General features: G+C 49.9%; 1 long non-coding RNA gene across 3 annotated transcripts; it reads left to right on the plus strand.

Annotated features, from left to right (window-relative positions):
- The first annotated feature begins 200 nt into the window (after nt 1-200).
- Nucleotides 201-5,626, plus strand: LOC118569883. 3 transcript variants are annotated; one of them, XR_004943097.1, is made up of 3 exons: nt 201-420; nt 2,424-2,498; nt 3,023-5,626. It is a non-coding gene; the product is annotated as an uncharacterized LOC118569883 (long non-coding RNA). The 3 variants fall into 3 exon arrangements; XR_004943096.1 differs by lacking the exon at nt 201-420 and adding an exon at nt 787-883; XR_004943098.1 differs by lacking the exon at nt 201-420 and adding an exon at nt 787-883 and having other exon boundaries at nt 3,328-5,626.
- The last annotated feature ends 4,370 nt before the right edge of the window (nt 5,627-9,996 follow it).

Consider the following 9,996-nt stretch of genomic DNA (forward strand, 5'->3'; position numbering starts at 1 on the left):
CCCTTTTCTCACCCTGGGCCCCACCGCTTGTCCTGTCATAGCCAGGCTGCTGGAGCGCACACGGTGTCTCCTGCACAAGCGAGTCCACACACAGCCTGACACCCGGAGGGAGCTGGGTCAGCATTTGCAGAGTGAGTTAAGGAAGGGGGTGGAGCCAGAGCTTGGCCAGCTTGGCTGCTGGCTGCTGAGTGGCTCTCAGGGACCCTGCTGAGTCATACCTTCCTCTGGCTTGCATTTATTTTTAATTGTATGTTCTGAACAGATGGAAATTTCTTGGCTGTTGGGAGTGAAATTTTGGATATTTGGGAAATATATCCAGAAGGAAGTGGCCGGGATATGACTCATACAGCCCTCTGAACCCTGATGGGGTGAGCAGACTCCAGCAATTCCTACGCAGCTGCCTTGCGCGAAGCAGCTGGGGTAAGCCCAGCAGTGGAGACGGGTGGGGGTGTCCACAGTCCATGGCTGGACCTGGCTTTGTTCCTTCCATGGAGAGTCTGTGACAGTGGTAGTGTCGTCCAGATGGGCTGACACAGTTACCAGCCCATGCGTGCTTTACTCGATTAGATGAGCCACAGGCACCCATTCCAGGAGAAGCTGGCCAGCTGTCTTAGGTCAGGGGGGTCTGAAGGGACAGGGGGGTGACCAGCCAAGCTCTCTAACCAGGAGATAAGTGCAAAAGCTGGGTAGGAGGGTTTGAAGTTTGGGGTAGGACTGCCTGAGAACAAAGAGGGCTGTGTAAGAAGGAAGTCTTAAGAAGTGCACACCTGAACGCCCAGCACTGTGGAGGCTGAGGCAGGAGGATTATTCTAATCTAGGCAACAGGACCAGCCTTGTCTGAGACAGAGGAAATCAGGGATTTCCATCTTGTGACAATCTTCAGGTAAGTTGCAATTTGCAAAACTGCCTTCGAGCAGTGCCCCTAACAGCAGTGAGAACAGAAGCTAGGCCACATGGAACCCCATGATTGAAGGCAATTACCGCTGTGAGGAGAGGAAATGTGCCACACAGTCATTGAGAGTTAGGTTGCTTTTTCCTCTTGTGGAGGGAAAAGGCAGCAATCACACACCCACACACACACACACACCAAGTACTCATGTGGGAGGGACTATACCACCCTAGGTGGGGTGAGGGAGCAGTGGTAGAGAAGGAGAAAACTTCTGTGTTCAGCATCTTGACAAGCATTTGGGGCTAGAGCAAGGGCCATTTTTCCCAACGTTCATATGTCAAGGTTGATTCCTGGAGTTTAGGGTCTACAGGAACCTGGGAGCGGGACTTTCCTCCTCCTTCGGGCAGAGGCCTGCTGTCCGCCAGCTTGTATCCCATGGGGCTTTATCTTCGCATAAACCCCAGAGTTCTATGCCTGGGGTCCCTTCTGCTTGCGCTCATCTGAGACTTGGCTCCTGCTCTGTAGGGTCCAGAGAAGGAGCTACAACAGATGTATTTTCAGCACCAGCCTTTCATCCTCTGTCCACTTAACTCCTTGTCCTGCTGGGTCAAGGCTCAACCAAGCAGAAAGAGAACTCTTGAGATCAGGGTCAGCTCTCACTTGGGAGACCTCAGGACTAGGGTAGGTGAGAGCCGAGGCTCACCTGGCTGTTTTCAGGAAGAATGTTTGGTCCTGCATGCCCCTCCTGTGTCCTAAGGTGGCTCCCTCCAGTCGAGGGCCATTACAGCGCACAGGCCCTCCAGTGTGCTTCCAAGTGTGGAGGACAGTTCATGGAGAAAGGAGGAGAAAAGTCAGACCCTCTCATCCCTGATCCTCTGGGTACCTCACCAGCTCCTGTAGGACCAGCAGGGGATTGTGTGGGTGTGGGGAGGTCAGTGGTGCTGGCTTGGGGAGAGGAGGCTGGAAGCAAGGTTACAGGCAGTTGGCAGGACTCCAGGCTCAGAGGAGGGTCAGTGGGGCCTGGGAACAGAGTGGCCCTCGGGAGTGACTCAGACCCAGCCGGTGGGGAAAGGATACAGCGAGGCCCTTCTGCAACTGTACTGTAGGGTTGGGCAAGATGACCTGGGAGACTAACCACCACCCTGGCTCCCTGCCCATATCCCAGCTCTGTGGGAACCCTTTGCCCATGCCAGACATCTGTAAAACCTCTGGAAGCTTCTGCTCTAAGCTATCTCTTCCAGCTGAGCCCAGCTGAGGTACTTTCTCTATAGCTCCACACCTTCTGCACCCATCCCAAGTGCACCATGTCCCAGCTACTCATCCCAGACACACATGCTTGTGTGTGCCTGTATGCGTATGCACAGACAGGTGTGGGCATGTTGTGTGTGACAACATATGTGCCTGTGCGGTGGGTGCACATGTGTGTGTGTGGTGAATAGATGCCCATGTGAAGACTGCTGCCCCTCGGTTGGGTCCTAGTCCAGGTGTGGATTGCTATCCTGTTCTGAAGACTCTTCATTTTCTACCCTATCAGGACCCTTTTCTAAGACGATCATCCATGGTCTTGGCAGAGGCCTGAGGAAGAAAGATGACCTGGAGATGCCTCCTGGTAGGTACTGCTGAGGAGACATCTCGGGGTGTCTGTATACCTGTGTCATGTGGGGCTTTATAGATAACTAAATGTCCCTGGATCTGGCTCACAGTGGAGACAGCTAGTCCAAATTTTTCAGCTGCCCCACGACTGTTGAGAAAGTATAAGTGTGTGTCCTTGGAGATGAGAGGGCACAGAGCAGAGTCACTGTCCCTGGGCTCCCATGATCCACACCTGGACACCTATGTATGCATGTGTCAAGGTGTGCATGTAAGCGGCATGCCAATGGGCAGGGATAGAGCCACGCAGTCTAATCCTTTGGAACAAGTAGAGTAGGGGGGAGGAAGTACCCCTGTCCCCATGTTCTGGCTCCCCAGCTCTCACCAAGGCCTTGGCCGTCACAGACACATAACCAACACAATGCCTGTCTTTGCCAAGGTGGCACTCCTTTGTAGAGAGGGACAGGCTCCTGGCTGAGGGACCTGCAGACTTGAAGTGAAGGAAGGTTAGCATAAGACTAATCACAAGTTTCCATGCGGCAGCCAAGACAGGCACCATGCCCAGGGCGCAGGCTGGGAGAAGCGGTCGCCACGCCCCCGAGGGGGTACCTTACCCCACTTTCTTCTGCTACCATCTTTCTGGATCTCATAAAGAAAATGTCATCTAAAATAGAATCTACTCTCAACCCCAAAAGCTGCAGTGGAAAGGTGAGGGAGGAGCTCTAACTTCATCTCAGGCCCCTGAAGGCATCACAGGAAGACTGACTCAGGCAAGGAAGGCCGCCGCCAGCCCCTCGGGCCCACAGCTTGCTGAGTCAGGCCTTCACCACTCAGGCTCTGTCTTTCAGGGCCCCAGGAAGTGTCCCTGAGAGTCAGACTGATAGAGCACACCAGCCTTGGCAGTTCACCTACATCTAGAGAGAACAGAGAGATGTGAAAGGACATCAGGGAGTTTCTCAACTCTTTCGGAGGGAGAAAACGTTCCTCACAGGAAGTCTGCGGCAAGGAACCAGAGTACACGCCCCTCCGGCTGACTGAGAAGGCTGAGCATGTCTTGGCCATTAGCAAACAAAGATGCCGGACTTCCTTGAGATAGAACATCAATAACAACAACAGCACAAACACACAAACAAAAAACACTTGCCCAAATTTCAGCCTTGGTGTGAGTATGCTCAGGAATGGGGGACATGGCACCAATGCAGAGTTCATCGGATGGAGCCTGCACCCCACTGCAGGGAATACTTAGCTGCTGAAAGTTCGACCCCCACCCCAGACCTAGGCATCATGTGCTTCAAACACTCAAGGGTCTCTGGTGCCTGGGAGGTACCTTTGTGGGTCAGGCATGAGTTCAACAATGGTCATCAAGGATCTGACCTCCTCAGTTCCACAGCAGCGCTGCCTGCCCCGCTGGGGTCACCACGGTGATTTTGAAAACAAAACACTTCAAGTTTTCTCCGATTTAGAAGCAATGCAGACCAGGGTGTAAATGAGAGGAGGGGCCAGGGCTTTTCTCTACATCCAGGCTCAGGTCTGGATTCTCAAGAAAAAATAATAATAATTTCAAAGAAATTTGATGAAGAAAAAAAAAAAAAATCAAACCGGCAGCTTCACTTGAAACCGAGGCAGGGCACCTAGGGAAGGATAGGGGCATGTCAAGGAGTACACCGACCGCTGCTACAGATTCACAGTGTGAACCATTCTGTGGGTAACATTTAACCCATGAGGACATTCCCATTTCGTCCTCCGCTAGGGACCCCAGGCCTCCTGCAGGGCAGCTTCCTTGGCCCCCAGCAGGATGCTCCCACAGGGCACTATCTGCTGACCACCTGAGTGTTACCATGATCCTCCCTTCTTATAGGGAGCAGGCCCCTTGATACCCTCCACCATGTCCTAAGTCCCAATGTCAGCCCAGGACCCAAGGGTCGTGGCTGCTGCATGTAAAGATCCTAGGGAGGTCTGGCACCCACCTCCCCGTTGCCAGAAAGACCACAGGCAGGGAGAATTGTCCCAAGCCAGACTCTCCATGGCTTCCCTGGTGTTCTTCCATTTCCACCACTGTGATAGAATGCCCCAGCAAAAGCGACAGGAGAAGAAAGACTCAGCTCAGCTCACAATTCCAGGTTAGAGTCCCTCATTGCAAGGAAGTCAAGACAGGGACCTGAAGCAGCTAGTCCTGTCACATCCAGAGCCAACAGCAGAGAGAAATGAATGCGAGCACGCTCAGTACTCAGATAGCTTTCTTAACCCTCTGTAGTCCAGGGTCCAAACTCAGGGGATGACACAGTGGGTGGACCTTCCCGTATCAATGAACATAATCAAGACAAATCCCCTGCAGACACGCCCACAGACCTAATCTTGGAAATCCCTCATTGAGACTTCCTTCCCAAGTGATTCTAGGTTGTGTTGAGTAGATAATCAGAACCAACCATCACGCTGGAAGATGAAGTGATGGACATATAGGGAGGCATCACACGGATCCCCCTCCAAGCAGCAGTCCGTGCCCCAACCCCTCCTACCTTCTTCCACAACTGTATACTCTCATGCTATACTGACCTCCCAGGACAGCCTCCTCCTCCTCCTCCTCCTCCAGCCTCTTAGGTGATACCTGTCAAGGTGGGGCCTACCATCTGCCAAGCATATAGGGCAGGACATTAGTGGACTTTCTTCTCCCGTAAACTCTGTGCCTGGGTGTCTTTGAGGGGTGCCATTTCACTTTTGGAGTGAGACCAGTTGGTCATGCCCCACCAGAATCTTCCACCAAGCATTGTCTGGGGCTGCAACCAGAAGTCATAGGTATTGGGAGCAGCCATGAAGAAGATACACTAAGGGGCTCGGCATCTTGAGAGAGGTGTGCAGAACCATTGGCCAGTGATGAGGATGCCGCCTAACACCAGTTCCATCTTCAAAGCCTAAGGAGTCAGTACCCTTTCACCGCCCCCCCAAGTATCAAGAAGCCAAGAGAATCTGGGGCTAACAGCATTCAGGGGTCTTCCACTCTGACCAACGGAGGTTCCAAGAGTGCATCCCTGAGCAGAGCAATGGGTTGGGGCTTCAGTGGCACCCAGCCCCATCCCTGCTATTAAAAGAGTAAGACCTAGTGTTGTGATATATTGTGTACCCCAATATATTGTGAACTCTAATAAACTTATCTGAGGATCAGAGAACAGAACCAGCCACTAGATTAGACAGAGAGGCCAGACAGTGGTGACACACACCCTTAATCCTATCACTTAGGAGGTAGAGATCCATCTGGATCTCTGTGAGTTCGAGACCACACTGGAAACAGAGCCAGACAGTGGTGTCACACACCTTTAATCCCAGGACTTGAGATCTCATGTCTTTGCTTGGGAAGGACACACGCCTTTAATCCCAGGAAGTGTATGGCAGAACACAGAAAAGTATATAAGGCATGAGGAAACAGGAACATGCTCTCTCTAGAGACTGAGAATTTCATAGAGGTAAGCTAGTGGCTGCAGCAGTTCAGCTGAGATCCATTTGGGTGAGAACTCAGAGGCTTTTAGTCTGAGGAAACAGGATCAGGAGTTGATGAGGCTAGGTTGGCTGTGGCTTGTTCTGTTTCTCTGATCTTTCAGCTTTCACCCCAATATCTGGCTCTGGGTTTTTCTTATTATTATTAATAAGACCGTTTAGCAATTTGTGTTACAACCTAGCTCTGCTCTTGAACCCCAGTTTGGGGGGGCTTAACAGAGAGACTCACTCGAAGGTCAAATGACAGTTTGGAGGTGGAAGCTGGTTAAGTGGCAATACCAGGTCACCTATCAAATCAGTTGCAATCTCTTACATTTGGATGTGCAGGAGGGCTTTAAGAGAGCCTGAACCCTGCAGGGCAGTGGTCTCACAGAGGGGCCCAGCCAGAGAAAAGACTCCCACACTTTGTTCACCTCTTTCCTGGACCCCAGAGTCTCACTAAGTGGGTCCCTGCTCTCAGAATGTTGGCAACAGAAGCCTTCCAGTAAGACTTCGGTGCCTACCATGTGACCTGCACTGAGCCTTCTTGGTTAAATTTCTTTAAGGTAACCAGGACAGTAAAAGCCAGCCAAGGTGCAGGGCGGCAAGGACCAGACCCCCACGAGACCTGCATTGTCCTAGCACTTGGTCTCATGACTAAGGCGCCCAGCTACAGGAATGCATCCAGCCTGGCCTGACTGGGGACGGTTGAGACAAGCCTGCCTGAGCACACGGATGCTCTCCACCTCTTCAAAAGAGGAGTTCTAACTGTCAGGAAGATAAGACCATGGGCAGATCTTGGGTTTGGAATTCCAATCTGTGATGCTGTTCTGTTCATCTTTTTAAAAAAATTAATGATTTATTTTTTATTTTATGTGCACTGGTGTTTTGCCTGCATGTGTATCTGATCCTCTGGAACTGGAGTTACAGACAATAGTGAGCTGCCATGTGGGTGCTGGGAATTGAACCTGGGTCCTCTGTAAGAGCAGCCAGTACTCTTAACTGCTGAGCCACCTCTCCAGCAGCCCCATTATGGTCTCTTCTTAATCACCACTAATTTCTTAGCTCCAGCTGCCCAGTATTGAGTATCCCAGTAAAGCAAAGGTTCTGGTTTCTTATTAATCAAAGCAGATGATTCAGCCCCAGTTAACCAGAACCAAAGACTCTCAACTCAAAACAGCAAATGTCCCTTATAGAAGTCTTTAAGTGACTCAAACCTCCCAAGCCAGGCCGCCATTGTCTGCACTGGTCTCATTCTTACCTCCCAAGCTCCCACAGAAAAGCTCATCAAGTTTTGAATCCTCAATGACTTTTTTTAGATCCAAGTTCCAAAGTCCTTGCACATCCTCCCCAAAACAACATGGTCAGGTCTGTCACAGAAGTGCCCCATGATCCTGGTACTTGTCTTAGCTAAGGTTTCTATTGTTGTGATGAAACATCACTACCAAAAGTTAACTTTGGAGCCAGACAGTGGTGGCTCATGCCTTTAATCCCAGCACTCAGGGAGACAGATGCAGGTGGATCTCTGTGAGTTCAAGGGCAGCCTGGTCTAAAAGTAACTGGGAGAAGAAAGGATTTATTTCACTCACAGTTCCATTTAACTGTTTACTGTTGATGGAAGTCAGGGCAGGGGCAGGATCCTGGAGGCAGGAGGTAATACAGAGGCCATGGAAGGGTGCTGCCTACTGGTTTGCTCCCTATGGCTTGCTCAGCCTGCTTTCTTATAGAACCCTCACCCACAATGATCTGGTCCCTACCCATCAATCACTAATTAAGAAAATGCCCTCCAGGCTTGCCTACAGCCTAACATTATAGAGGCCTTTTCTCAATTGAGGCTCCCTCCTCTCTGATGACCCTAGCTTGTGTCAAGTTGACAAAACTAATCACCCAGTACAGCAGGGGTCTCAGGTTCCATAGGTCTCTATGGCAGTCCTGGGGTCTTAGGAAAGGATGTCCTTGGCCACTCTTCTGTCTATCTGAAACAGGTCTCTTTTCACACCTCCTACCCAGGCATCTTGACACCCAGGATTGAAGGCCGGGAAGCCACCGCACACTGTGGTACTCAGCATCCCTTCCCTAAGAGGCAGGAGAGTCTACTTGCTTGTGAACCAGACCTCTAGTGCTCAGACAGAGCTCATTGTGTGAGGGTTCTGGGTCCCCTGGGTAGGTAGTATGTGACAAGGGACAGTGATACTCTCTTAAGAAGGAGAGAGGGGTGCAGGCTGAGGCACACACAGGCTCACCCAGAAGGCATCATTAACAGAGACCAAAAGCCAAAACCTAAGCATGCTTCACCATAAAGAACATCTGATTAGGAAGAGAGGAGTGGCCCCCCTCCTTGAGGGGGCTAAGGTCAGCTTTGAAAATATGCAGCCTCAGCGTACTGCCAGCAAACAGCCCCATGAACTTGGACTCAGGGCCTCCTTATTGTGATTATGAACATATGGCTACTTCCCTTTGAAGGAAATGGCTGTTTCTTACTCAGCTTAACCCAACACACACACACACACACACACACACACACACACACACTGCTCTCTTTTAAAATAACTTCAGACAAAAAAGAAAATTAAAGTTACAGGAACAGTGAAGGGCTGTTCTGAATCTTCACCCTTTCTTGCTAATTCTTTGCATTTGGGCCCATTTCTTTTTTTCTTTTTTCATTTTTGGTTTCTTGAGACAGGGTTTCTCTGTGTAGCTTTGGAGCCTGTCCTGGATCTTGCTCTGTAGCCTAGGCTGGCCTTGAACTCACAGAGATCCACCTGCCTCTGCCTCTGCCTCCTAAATGCTGGGATAAAAGGCGTGCGCCCCCACACCACCACCTGGCCTGGGCCCATTTCTTTTGCCCCCTCTCCCTACGGTAGCCGTTCTCAACCTGTGGATGGCGACCTTTTGGGGGATGAACAACACTTTCACAGGGGTCGCATATCAGATACACTTCATGACAGATATTTACATTGCAATTCAGAACAGCAGCAAAATTATAATTATGAGGGAGCAACAAAAATAATTTTATGGTTGGGGGTCACCGTGACTTGAAGAACTGTATTAAAGGATCACAATATAAGGAAGGTTGAGAAACATTGTCCTAGAATCACCGGAGAAGAGCTGCAATTAAGATATTGTCTAGATTGGGTTGGCCTATGGATATGTTGGGGGTGGGAGGTGGGGGTGAGGGGCATGTCTTGATTGTTAATTGGGATAGAAAAGACTCAACCTAAAAGTAGGTGACATCATTTTGGAAGCTGGGCCCCCAGCTGAGTCAGAGTGAAGGAAGCTAGCTGAGCATAAGCAGGTGGGAGCAGGCAGCGTGGATGCACAGGCTTCTCTCTGCTCTTGAATGAGGATGTGATTGGCGGTTGAGTTCCAGTCTTGCCTTCCCCTCAGGGATGGATCATAAACTGGAAATGTAAGCCAAATAAACCCTTTCCTTCCCCAAGTTGCTTTTGGTCATGTGGTGTTTTAACACAGCAACAGAATAAAAAATACCAGTGAAGCCAGAGTGAAAATCAGGATCTCAGTGGCAAGTACGCCTTAACATCAGACATACATTTCTCTATCCTGCCATACTGCATTGGCTATCATTTCTAGTACACTGCTAAGCCAGAGCAGGCATCCTTCCTTACTCATAACTCAAAGGGGGAGAAGGATGAAAGCATTCAGCACTTCACCAACAAACCTGATTATAGCCACAGGTTTTCCATAGGCAAGCCAAGCAAGATTGGAAATGTTTTTATTTTATTTTGTTTGTTTTTAAGACAAGGTTTCTCTGTATAGGCTTGACTGTCCTGGAACTCGCTCTTTAGACTAGGCTGGCTTTGAATTCACAGAAAGTCACCTGCCTTTGCTTCCCAAGTGCTGGGATTAAAAGCATGGCCCACCACCACCCTATGGAAGATTCTTATTTTATCTCTAACCTAAAGAGTAATTATCTGTGACAATGGGTATGTGTTTGATGACTTTTCCACATTTATTGAAATCTCATAGGATTATATATAATCATATGTAATATATGTATTCTTTTATTCTGCTACTATTGTGAGTTACAT

The sequence above is a fragment of the Onychomys torridus genome, chromosome 18 (genome assembly GCF_903995425.1).
Source record: "Onychomys torridus chromosome 18, mOncTor1.1, whole genome shotgun sequence".
NCBI classification, from domain to species: Eukaryota; Metazoa; Chordata; class Mammalia; order Rodentia; family Cricetidae; genus Onychomys; species Onychomys torridus.